The 13083-nt window shown below is 36.0% G+C and overlaps 1 protein-coding gene across 5 annotated transcripts in view; it reads left to right on the top strand.

Annotated features, from left to right (window-relative positions):
• Positions 1-13083, top strand: part of RNF2 (ring finger protein 2) — a 46702-nt gene that overhangs the window by 21620 nt on the left and 11999 nt on the right. The gene's annotated exons all lie outside the window — the stretch shown is intronic.

Raw genomic sequence — 13083 nt, 5'->3', positions numbered from 1 at the left:
CAGGCTCCAGGCTCTGAGCTGTCAGCACAGAGCCTGACGTGGGGCTCAAACTCATGAACCTGTGAGATTATGCCCTGAGCTGACATCGGACGCTTAACTGACTGAGCCACCCAGGCGCCCCTACAGCAGTCATTTTTCAAAGTATAAATGGATATTTCTAAACAACCCCATTGACCTAAACTCATCTCCTTTTGGGGGTGTATATTTTATAGCTCACTCATATTGTCTTTAGTTCTATTACAGATGTTCTTAGTAGACCAGGCAATTTTTATGACTAAAGCAACTGGTGAATATTTCTAGGCACAGGACTCTGAAGTTTTAGCTCAAAATGTATTTAAAGCCCTCTTTTTTTTTTTTTTTTTTTTTGGAAAATTGTTTTATCCAGTCTGGAAGCTCCCTTGTGGTTGCTCTGTTATAGCTATACTTTGGTAAGAGTACAGTTTAGACTCCTAAAATTTTACACCACAACATCAGCCTTTATGCCTGCCAATTTGCTATTTAATATGAATTCTTCTTTCAGCCATACTATAGAAAATGTACATGTGAGGCTCTTGTTGAGAATTAAGTTACGAGTTCACTGTGACCCAGAATGGTGCTGGGGTGGGGGGGGGGTCTCACTTAAGATTTTGGTGTATTGGGAATCTGACCAAAGGATAAAGGCCATGTAGGTTCTTAACACTTTTGCCCTGTATCCTTAATGATCAGACACCAGTGTACCTGGCCTGTATTATCTTAATCCCCTCAAAGATTGTGTTCTAGGAGGATGAGGGATGATCCAAGAAACATCCATTTGAAGGTCTTCGAATGTTCTGCAAAGCTCTTGTTCAAGATGCACTTCTTTATGTCATTTTGTGTCCCTTTTATAAAGATACCACAAGTTTCTAATGATATATAGACCAGAAATGTCTCTATCCAGTATTTCTTTTTTTCTTTTAAGCCTCTGGGAACTATACTTATTATTGAGCCACATACAGTGTACTAGCAGTAGACAACTGACAAATCTCTTTCTGGCAGTTTCTTGTTTGTTACTGAAAAGGCCTTATTAAAGAGTAGTCTTGGATTAATTGGCCAACTGATTGATTTTTTTTTTAATCACATGAGGCACATAACCAAACATTTTTTTGTCACTTTCTAAAAGAATTATTCTTGGGGCACCTGGGTGGCTCATTCGGTTAAGCATCTGACTTCGGCTCAGGTCATGATCTCACGGTCTGTGAGTCTGAGCCCCGCGTCGGGCTCTGTGCTGACAGCTCAGAGCCTGGAGACTGTTTCAGATTCTGTGTCTCCCTCTTTCTCTCCTCCCCCCTCATCCTCTGTCTCTTTCTTCTCAAAAATAAATAAATGTTAAAAAAATTTTTTTAAATAAATAAAATAATTATTCTTTTTGAAAGGGGATTAATGTGCAGTTGTTAGTATGTTAAGGAGTGGCTAAGTAATTTTTCTTCCTAATCTTTTACATGTTGGGCAGCGGCGGGGGGGGGGGGGGGCTCTTAAACCCTTTCCACTTTATGACCATCATTTGTGGAATATGCCAGGTACTTTATATGAACATGTTATTCAACTTTCCCAATGACCTTGAAAATTTTTGTCGCTTTGCAGATTTAAAAAAAAAAAAACAAAAAAACAAGAAATTTGGGTGTCAATCCATAACCAGTAGCTTCCAGCACTAGGATGCAAATGCAAGCTAATCCAGTTCCAAAAATCACTTACCGTGCTTTCTAGCTGTCTCATTTGTTGTACCATAACATAAAGACATCCCTAAAATATAAAGTTCTTTGCCCTTATTCTTGAGGAATTTATGGTTTAGTGGATCTATTTTTCCTTCTAGGGGAGCTAGAGAATGGTGTTGGGAGCAAATGTGTGGCCCACTCGGGATTTGAGGGTCTTGGGAGTCTCAAGAGTTGAATGGGAAACTGTATTTGTTTTCAGTTTTTACATGAAACCTGTTCTTTGCCACATCTAATAACCTCTAATAGATTTGATTATGATTTTGTTGTACTCCCCTCAACCAGTGTAAAGATTGTAGATTAGGGCTGGGATTTAAAAAAATGACACATTAGGGGTCCGCTACGTTATTTGCCAGGTACTATTAAATGAATATTTATGTAGGAACAATGTTGTGATTAATAGTTAGGTTTCTAGACTAGTCTTCAAAAGACGAATCCATAATGTCATTAAACCTAGTATATAAATACAAACTTTCCGATACTTCATACACTTCATTAAATTCATTAGTTAAGCATAGTATGTTTTTAGTGGAAAAGCTTAGAATGGAAATTTTAGTTTCTAAATTGGGGACTTAATGTATTTTTGTCCTGAAAAAATAATTTTTACATTCATTTTTAAAAATTTATTTTTAAAGCTTGAATCACAAGATAAGTTTTATGAATGAAATTTTGTTCAAATGACAAGTTTTTAATGGCTATATTCATTCATATTATCCTGAAAGTAAACACAATTTCTGGGGCAAGGATAGATTAATTATTATAGCAATAACCCCTTTGCCCCAGTTCTTCCCTCTCAGAGTGATGCATTGAGACCTGGATGTTCATTTGGTAGGTAAGGAACCTGAAAAATATGAATTTGGGAGCTTGTAGAGGTGTTACCCCCTTCCTGAAAGAGGAAGGGAAACCTTTGTTCCTCAGTATAAACAAAACCTCCTCAGTTACAGAAGGGGAGGATCCTAGGTTCTTAATCTTTGGAATGTAAATGAATGTGGGTAAGGGGTATGGACAGATCAGACATGTCAGAATTTATAACCCATGAATGTCTCTGTAGTCTCACACCCCCTGAGCTATCAACACATACTTCTAGGGAGGTAAATTTCTAACGTATCAATTCAGTTGTATTTAATTTTTCAACACTTCTTTTTTGAAGGACAGATTGGTTTGCTCAAATAGCCCTAACCATGCAGATACATTAAAAATATTTTCTTTATACATAGAAAATAGACCAACTGATAATTACTCCTTTTGTCTTACTTTTTCCCCATGTTAATTTGAAATGTATGTTTGGTCATGAAAATGTGAAATGTTAAGATTGCCTCATTTGAGCTCCTTTATTCAGTCATCACCACTGTTAAGTTCTTCAGATTTTTACTGAGTAACTACTATATGCTAGGCACAGTGCAAGGTACTGGGGGTATTGTGGTGAATAAGGTAGATAAATACCCTGCATTCAAGGAGCTTAGAGGCTATAAGAGTGTTGTAGAGAAAAAAAGACATGAGAAAACAGCAAAGTTAGAATTTTGTTAGAATGCGTAAAGGAGCTAGCTATGGCAAAATCTTGAAGGGGAGGGGAAGAAAGCATTCTGTTCCAGATGGAAGGGATGCACTAGTAAAAAGATTCTAAAATGAGGGGTGCCTGGGTAGCTTGGTTGGTTGAGCGTTCGTCTTCCACACATCATGATCTGAGTTCGAGCCCCATGTCAGGCTTGGGCTCACTGCTGTCAGCCTGTCAGCGCAGAGCCTCCTTTGGGTCCTTTGTCCCCTTCTCTCTTCATCTCTCCTCAGCTTATGCTCTCTCTCAAAAAATAAAAGTTTTTTAAAAATTTTAAAAAAGATCCTAAAATGAGAATGAACTTGGTAAGATTGATAAAGAGAAAGGTGGCAAATATGGCTGACACATAGTGCACAGAACTCAAAATCACAAACCTACATTAGGTGTTTGGATTTTTTTAAATAGGATCATATTCTATATTTTGCCTTACAGCTTTTTAAAAAGTTACTGTTTGTTGTGTGCATATGTTGAATTCCATGTCAGTATGTGTAGCTACATAATACTGTGTGCTTTGGCTATATCCTAATTAGCCATATTCCTATTGACATATATATATATATAGATAGATAGATTTCTACGATTTTTTGCTGTCACAAACAATGCTGTGATCACCATTCTTGTATATATATTTATTGCATACCTGTATGAAAATTTTTGTTGGATAAATTTCCTAAGAGAACCATTATAAGGCCAAACTTAAGTGCATTAAACATTTTTGACAGATTCAGGCTGCTCTGAAGATTCAGCCAGTACAGTACAGTGTTAATATTTTGATTTGGCCAAAGAGCAGAGACCGTTCTTTTGGTATGTTCTCTTTCACTGGCATCTGTGTTTGACAGATACTGTCTTTTGATTTTACAACTATTAATTTAATTGATTTTTTAAAAGAATAAGCAAATGAGATTAGTTTAGAGTTTAAGTTTAGAGTTTAACATACATAGAGTTAACCTATGTATGTTAGAATACATATTGTATGGAAGTTCCGAGCTAATTTGTCTATTATAACACTTCTAAAGAATGTGGATAAAATAATGATTATCACCAGTAAGTTCTTAATTGTATGTTGATTGAAAATAATAAATTTAAAAACAGGTGTGCGTTTCCATTTCAAGGCATACATTCCTAAGGCCAAATACTGTAAATCCTCTGTCCCCAAAACCATGCTGCTGTACACTTCTGGATTTGAGAATTCCTGTTTTCTGCATACTTTAACACATACTGTATTATTAGTATCTTGATATTTGTCAGTATCATAGGCAAGAAATAAGGCTTATGTAGATAAGAGTGTTTTGATTTGCAGTTTAGGGATTATTAGTGAAGTTAAGCACAATTATTTTGCCTATATTGAGTTGTCTTTTAAATTGTCTTGGGAGAGGATTCAGTGTACGTTATGGATATTTGCCTGTATTATTGATGTTGCAAATATTTTCTCCCTCTCGCTTATCAATTTAGTTTGCTTGTGATAACTTTCCTTGTTTTTGTATAGAAGTTTAAAAATTTTATGAGGTGAAACGTGAACTACTTTTAAAGTATTCTGGTATTGTGTCTTAGTAGCTTGCCTTCCTAATCTTAATTGTAGGCAGGCATTCTACCCTCATCTTATATAGATTTTTATTGTATTGTATTGTATTGTATTTTTAAATTTACATCTAAGTTAGTTAGCATATAGTACAACAGTGATTTCAGGAGGAGATTCCTTAATGCCCCTTACCCATTTAGCCCATCCCCCCTCTCACAACCTCTCCAGCAACCCTCTGTTTGTTCTCTATATTTAAGAATCTCTTACGTTTTGTCACCCTCTCTGTTTTTATGTTATTTTTGCTTCCCTTGCCTTACGTTCATCTGTTTTGTGTCTTAAATTCCTCATAATAGTGAAGTAATAAGATAATTTGTCTTTCTCTAATTTCTCTTAGCATAATACCCTCTAGTTACATCCACATAGTTGCAAATGGCAAGATTTCATTCTTTTTGATTGCCGAGTAATACTCCATTGTATATATATACCACATCTTCTTTATCCGTTCATCCATCGATGGACATGTGGGCTCTTTCCATACTTTGGCTATTGTTGATAGTGCTGCTGTAAACATTGGGGTACATGTGCCCCTTCGAAATTGTAGCGCTTTTTTTTTAATGCTTAATCCTTTTGGAGTTTTTAATTTATTTAGGTATGTCTGATTTAATTTTTTTAATTTAAGTATTTAAATTCTTCTGACTTAAAATATCTTAAATTACATAAATTCACATATCTGTTTTGAACCCTTTGTTTTGATGCGTTAATCTGATCTTTACTTCAGACCATAGTGTTGCTTTTCATGAAACTTTAATATTAGACATAAGGAATGTCTCCCTGATTCTTTTTCAGAGTATCCTGAGTATTCTTGTGCATCATTCAGGTTAATCTTAGAATCATTTTATATATTGATATTTTGGTTGGGATTGCATTACATTGGATTTATGTTTACATATATGTTTATCCAATTCATGTTCTCTTTAATATCTTTCAGTTATGTTGTAGAGTTTCGTGTTGTCAATATTTCATGAAATTTACTTCTAAATATTTTGTAGCTTTTGTTGCTCTTGTGAATGGTTGTAAATCAGATCACTAAAAAAATGCATTTCTAAATGTTTATTCCTGGTTTATAGAAATCTATGGCTTTTTTGGCTTGTTTTTCTCTATTGAAGCCACCATGTTGCTGCCTTTTTTTTTTTTTTTTTTTAATATAGTAAATTTTCATTTGATTCTGCTGGATTTTCTAGGTATTTATATTATCTACAGCTGATACTTTTGTCAATTCCTTTTCCAGTGTCCTGCTCCCCTATTCTTTGTGTGTGTGTTGGGGGAGTGGCATATGGAGGACTTCCAGCAGAAATGCAGTCTTGTTTTTTTTTCCTGACTTTTAAAATAGGAATCTTCAAAAGTTTTAACCTTGGGGCTTCTGGTATATATATCTTCATCAAGTTAAGAGTGTTTTCATCTATTTCAGGGGCACCTGGGTGGCTCAGTTGATTCAGTTTTGGACTCTTGATTTCAGCTCATGTTATGATCTCAGGGTTCATGGGTTTGAGCCCCCATTGGGCTCTGTGCTGACAGTACGGAGTCTGCTTGGAATTCTCTGGCTGTCTCTCTCTCTGCCTCTCCCTGCTCACACTCTCTCTCTCTCAAAAAAAAAGAATGTTTCCTGGGAATGCAAGCTGGTGCAGCCACTCTGGAAAACAGTATGGAGGTTCCTCAAAAAATTAAAAATAGAACTACCCTACGACCCAGCAATTGCACTACTAGGTATTTATCCAAGTGATACAGGTGTGCTGTTTCGAAGGGACACATGCACCCCAATGTTTATAGCAGCACTATCAACAACAGCCAAAGTATGGAAAGAGCCCACATGTCCATCGATGGATGAACGGATAAAGAAGATGTGATATATATATATAATGGAGCATTACTCGGCAATCAAAAAGAATGAAATCTTGCCATTTGCAACTACATGAATGGAACTAGAGGGTATTATGCTAAGTGAAATTAGAGAAAGATAAATATCATGTGACTTCACTTATATGAGGACTTTAAGAGACAAAACAGACGAACATAAGGGAAGAGAAACAAAAATAATATAAAAACGGGCAAGGGGACAAAGCATAAGAGACTCATAAATATGGAGAACAAACAGGGTTACTGGAGGAGGTGTGGGAGGGGGGATGGGCTAAATGGGTAAGGGGCATTAAGGAATCTACTCCTGAAATCATAGTTGCACTACATGCTAACTAATTTGGATGTAAATTAAAAACAAATTAAGTTAAAAAAAGTATTTCCATCTATTTCTGACATATTAGAAGACTTAATTAGGAGTAGTTCAATTTATTTGATATAAAGTAGAATATAGTCTAATTTTAAAAGTATACTTACTTGTATGTGCATTTTCTTTTTTTCCTTTTGGTTTTGTGGGAAATTTATAGCATTATCTTTATCAAAGCTAATTAAATTTTGCTTCATGAACAAGTCCCATTATTTTTTATTTTTTAAGTGTTCTTTCGATTTGCTTTATGCTTTTATAATTACTTTTCCTTTTTCTAATTTTATATTCTAATTTCTAATGCTTTTTTTCAGTTTTTATGGTTTTATTACTTAAAATTGAAGATCATAAATATTTCTGAGGAATGTTTTACTCATATATCCCATAAATTCTTAATCTCATTTGATTCTTGAGAAGGTCACCTCTCTTTAGCTCTGTAACCTCTTCTTGTTTTCCTCTTTACCAGCCACGTTGACCTTTCTTTTTTTTTCCAGCATGTCTATTCTTTTTTTTTTTAATTTTTTTTTTCCTTAATGTTTTTATTTATTTTTGAGACAGAGAGAGACAGAGCATGAGCAGGGAAGGGGCAGAGAGAGAGGGAGACACAGAATCGGAAGCAGGACAGCATGTCTATTCTTTTGAAAGTCCTTCCTCGATCCCCCATCTTGAAAAGCCCAGGATCCTTTTTTGAATCTTTTATATAGCACTTAAGAATTATTAACTTATTTTATGCATGTTTGTTCTGCTTATTGTTGGTATTCATAGCAGCTTGTACAGTGCATGAGGTGCAATAGATAAATCAATATTTGAATGAGTGAATGAATGATTTGTAATCTTATGAAAGGATTAGGGCAGGGAGAGAGACCTACGCAGATACATAGTCCTGTTCTTAGTTAGATGAATTTGGGTAGAAATACTTAAGGAGAATTGATAATCTGTAAATTAAAATTATTTGAAAACTATCCTAGCCCTGTATAGCCCCCTGGAAAGCTTTTGTATAGGTCAGGAGTATATATACATACTCCAATTTGAAGATGCCTGGTTAAATCATGTAAGATCAGCTTTAGTAAGCAGTAATTCTTTACTGTTATATATCATTTAAGATTCATTTTTTCCTTTCTAAACATCTTCACTTATTTAACTTCTATTAAAAAGCGGGTTCATTTCTAGGTGTAGGAGAAAGTATTAAGATATATTAAGTCAATGGAGCAGAGATGTAAGCAACTGTAATGCAACACAAGTCTAAAGCGCAGGACGTACTTTGTTCTTTTTTTTTTTTTTTTTTTTTTACTTTAGTAAGTAACCATTTCCATTGGCTTCTTTCAGGAATTTTTTTCTTTATCTTTGAATTTCTGTAGTATGAAAATGATATGTCATGGTGTAGTTCTTTTGGCATTTATTCTGCTTGGTGTTCTCTGAGCTTCCTGGATCTGTGATTTTGTGTCTGACATTAATTTGGGGAAATTCTCAGTCATTATTGTTTCAATTATTTCTTCTATTCCTTTCTTTCTTTTTTCTCCTCCTGATATTCCCTTTACATGTATATCACATCTTTTGAAGTTAACCCACAGTCCTTGGATATTCTCTTCTGGGATTTTGTTGTTGTTGTTTTTTCTTTGTTCTTTTTCAGTCTTTGAGGATTCTATTGATCTGTCATCCTCTAGCTCAGAGTTCTTGCTGGAGGCATATCCAGGCTACCAATAAGCCCATCAAAAACGTTCTTCATGTCTATAACAGTGTTTTGATCTCTAGCATTTCTTACTGGTTTTTTTCCTTAGGATTTCCATCTCTCTGTTTACATTGCCCATATGTTCTTGTATGCTATCTATTTTACTCATTAAGAGCCCTTCATGTAGTAATCATAGTAGTTTTACATTCCTGATGTGATAATTCCAGTACTGTTTTGCCATGTCTGGTTCTTATGCTTGCTTTGTCTCTTCAAATTGTGTTTTTTGCCTTTTGGTATGACTTAGAATTTTTTTCTAGATAGTCAGACATGGTGTACTGGGTACAAGGAACTGCTGTAAATAGGCCTTCAGTTATGTGGTGGTGAGATGTAGAGGGAGATGAAGGGCTTTACAGTCTTGTAGTCTCAGTCTTTTAGTGAGACTAATACTTTGGACTGTGAACTTTACCACTAGTTCTCAGTTTATTTCCTCTTCCCTCAGGTGGGACAGGATGCCTAGAATGGGCTGGGATTGGGTATTGTCCTTCCCAATCAGTCAGGTTCTGATAATATCCTAGCATGGTAGGTTCTGAATAACTCGTTTTCCCTGAGGGCGGGCCTTGTTAAGAACAGACTTCTCTGGCAAGCATAAAGGGATTTTTACTGTTTACTGTGGGAATCTGGTGAAGCTTCTGGAGGTAAATTTCATATTTTGGAGCTACCTCTATGACTGGGTCTGCCTGGAGTTTTCAACTATCAGACTTAGCTGCACTGAGTCTCTAGCAATTTAATTGTAATTCAGATTTACCTTTCTGACACTGGATCCTGTTGGAGTTTCCACTCCCGAGTTGCTCTGGTAAGCTGAGATTTCCTATATACTCTGTCTTTTCAGTCTTGGGGACTGTGGTTTACCTTGCGTCCTCCCCTTGCTATGGGTCCAAGAAAAGATGATTTTTTTAGTCTTTTCAATTTTTTACTTGCTAGGGCAAAGTGGTGACTAACATGTGGAACTGGAAACTGGAAGTCTAACCTTTTTCTTGTTGTAAAAAATAAAAACTTACTAAATCTTTCTGTGTAGATGCACAGGAATTTTTCATCTTTTGCATATTCTGCTCTTTGTGGGTAGTCACTCTTGAAGGTGCTGTGTTTAAAAGCTTTTGAAACCACATTGAGCCTCTGTGAAAGGATTGCATGATCTGCCTGCCATAAATGTGAACATGTGCAAAGTCAGCATGGAAGTGCCAGGTATTTGTAGTCTCTAAAAGAACATCTAAATATTGTGTTGATATTTCTTCCCCATTGGTTAGTGATGCTGCAGGCTTTCAAAATCTGCCTGTAACTAGGTCTTTTATCAGATTGAGTTTCTGTTTTTGCCAAGTTATCTTGTCGTAGCTAATAATAACTTTTCATTTGTATATTCTCTTCACAAAAGTGAGAGCCTACTTTGTGCAGGAAACATTTCTGTTGGGGAATCTCTTATTCAGAAGTATAATTTAGGTGTGATAATTGGGGGTTGGGCCAGGTAGACCTAGATCTTTTTCTGTTGTCCTGCAAGGATCATCAGGCAGTAGTCTAGGTAGCACATTCCTGTTACTGGAAAGAATCTCTAAGGTTATTTTTTCTGACACCTCGTTTCTCATCTTCACTGGATTAATCTCTGTGCTCTGTCTTTCCAGTTTATAATTATTCCTAGGTGATCCATTCTTATTTACTCTATGTATTAGTAGTATCTGAACATAGATAATTCCCAAATAATGTTCATTAAAATCACAATTCATTCTCATCTGAAAAACAAAAACTAAGTATATTTCATATTCTTGGCTTGGGCAAGGGAGAACATCAAGACAAAAATGCAGCTTCTCACCAAATGAAAGTAAAAGAAGGGTTATATGTGTTTTGGGGGAAGGGTAGAGACTTTAGATTAAATTTAAATGACACAGTATATTGACCTTAAAGCAAGAGGAGCTAATTCTCTAGAGCTTATCCGTTCAGTGACTGCCAAAAGTGGAGATTTGAGCTTCCTGTTATACATATGGATCGTGTCCTTCAGACCATGTATATGTATATGCTTCCTCTCTGTGTGTGTCAATTGTATCTCGAGGCCCCCGAAAATGGAATTTTTAATTCTTAGATCCCTGTTGGCCCTTCTTGGCCAGGTGACAGGAGAGGCCACTAAATATAACTCAGATCTACAGCGCTGATAAGTTCTTAAGAATTGAGATGGTGGTTTTGATGATCAGCACGATTGTATCCTTTTTTTGGTCTCAGGTTTACTTGCTGCATTATCTGGTAAGATAGCATCCCTGCGGTAGCATTTAAGACCCTAGATACCAGAGAGAACATATGCTGTGTGATACAGATAGATATACACAGAGAGACTGGAAAACTTTTCAAGGCCATGGAGATCCTAGTTTTTCCAAATACCAGGAAATTCTGCAACTACAACTAACTTGTGAATTACTTCCTTTATCTTGCTTGCCAAAGAAATACAAACATCTAAATCAGATACAATTTGGTTATATGGAGGAGAACTGCTATCTCTACAACTGAGCTTTCAGCAGAAGGCTTTTATTTTTTTTGATGGTTCCCGTTAATTTGCTGGGAGAGCTTTGGCCCTAGGTTAGCAGTTACAGGTTGGGAGATGGGATTAGGATTTGGAATTCTTAGAAATTCCTCCTGAGTAATTTTAGTTTTCTGAGACATTCATTATGTTGTAGTAGGATTTATGGTAGAGATAATGGCACATATATCTACAAGGAAACAAAAGGCTCAAGGAACGTTTGCTTGTTTGGGAGCCCACCAATTCTGGTAAATAAAATAAGTGAGAATACTGGAGGTAGACTGAGTGGGCAGCCTTGAAATAGTAAACAAAAGTCACAGCTTGCTCATATGAGAGGTTTGAACATAATTTATTTCAAATTTTTGCTTGGGCAAGGGAGAAACTTCATGTGGAGTGTGGTTTTTTGTTAAAAAGAGACAGGTATGTAGAATTTTAGTGGTTAAATATAGTTTAAATTTCGATTAAGTGCTTTTGCTTCTTAAAGCAAAGTGGAGCTAATTGCCGATTGGGTGAGTTCTTGATAGCTGTTTAAATGGTATTTGCTGGAAGTGGGAAGTTCAGCTTCCTGGATACAAATAGGTCATGTCCTTCATTGTCTGCATGCCAATGTCTTCAAGCAGGTGTGGGATTTTTCTGTCTAATGAACCACTCTTCCTCAGTGAGCCATAAATAACTGCAACTCAGTATTTGTAGCCATTCCACTTATCTTGTTCTCTTCTTTTTTCTTTTAATTTTATTTATTAAAATTTATTTATTTTAGTAAGTTTTATTTATTGAAATTTATTTGCTTTAATAAACTTTATTTATTAAAATTGAGAGGGAGAGAGAATCCCAAGCAAGGTCTGCAACGCAGAGCTTGAACTCACAAACCAGGAGATCATGACCTGAGCCGAAATCAAGAGTCACTTGACTGACTGAGCCACGCAGGCATCCACACATTCCTTCTGTGTTCTCCATCTCCTTAAAGGATAGTTGTTTTCCCAAAGTCATATTGGATCCTCTCTTACATCAATGTCGAATGTATCACTAAGTCCATCTAATTTTGTCTCTATGTCCATGCTTAACTGCTTTGGTTCAGATAGTTAACCAGGTTTTTGAAACAGCGTCCTCACTTTTCTTACTGCTAATTGCTCTTTGTTCCTCTACCTTCTGCAACTATTACTTGAGTTTCTGTGAAACTATTTGATTGCATCACTCATTTGAAACTTCCAGTAGCTCCTGAGTACAGGCGTATTCTGTTTTCATGCCTGTCTTCATACATGGTGTTCTATTTTGTCCGGAACCCTCTTTCTTTTCTATTCCCATCTTGGTGTAGTAATCTCTTATTTTTTAAAGCTTACTCCATCTCTGCTGAAGCCTTCCCTTACTCCTCAAATTCCTTGATTCTTTTCTGAAATTCCATATTGTTTTTTTGATTCTGCTGCTTAGAATTTATCTTGTCAGATTGTAGTTTACTTATTTACATGATTTCCTTTTTAGGCTGTGAATTCTGAGGCAAGGACGTAGAGCAGTTCAGGTTGGCTAATAATAGATACCTACTAAAAATGTTAATGCCTGGAGCCCCTTCTTTTGCCTGTTTTGGAGAGGAGTTAGTTTTCTAAGACCATCTTCCTCAGATGTATCCTAGATCCCATTCCCCTACTCAAAGACAAGCACAGAAATTGGCCTTAACGTTAAGTTTATTCGTAACCAGAGGAGAGAGGCAGAATTAATGTCAAGGTGGTGAGGAGACCTTGAAATAATGCAAATGGTGAGCAGTAGGAGGAACTAGAATATTTAGCCAA

Source organism: Panthera onca, chromosome F1 (genome assembly GCF_046562875.1).
Source record: "Panthera onca isolate mPanOnc1 chromosome F1, mPanOnc1 haplotype 2, whole genome shotgun sequence".
Classification (NCBI taxonomy): Eukaryota; Metazoa; Chordata; class Mammalia; order Carnivora; family Felidae; genus Panthera; species Panthera onca.
The sequence above is the reverse complement of the archived record's forward strand: the minus strand, read 5'-3'. Positions and strand labels throughout refer to the sequence as shown.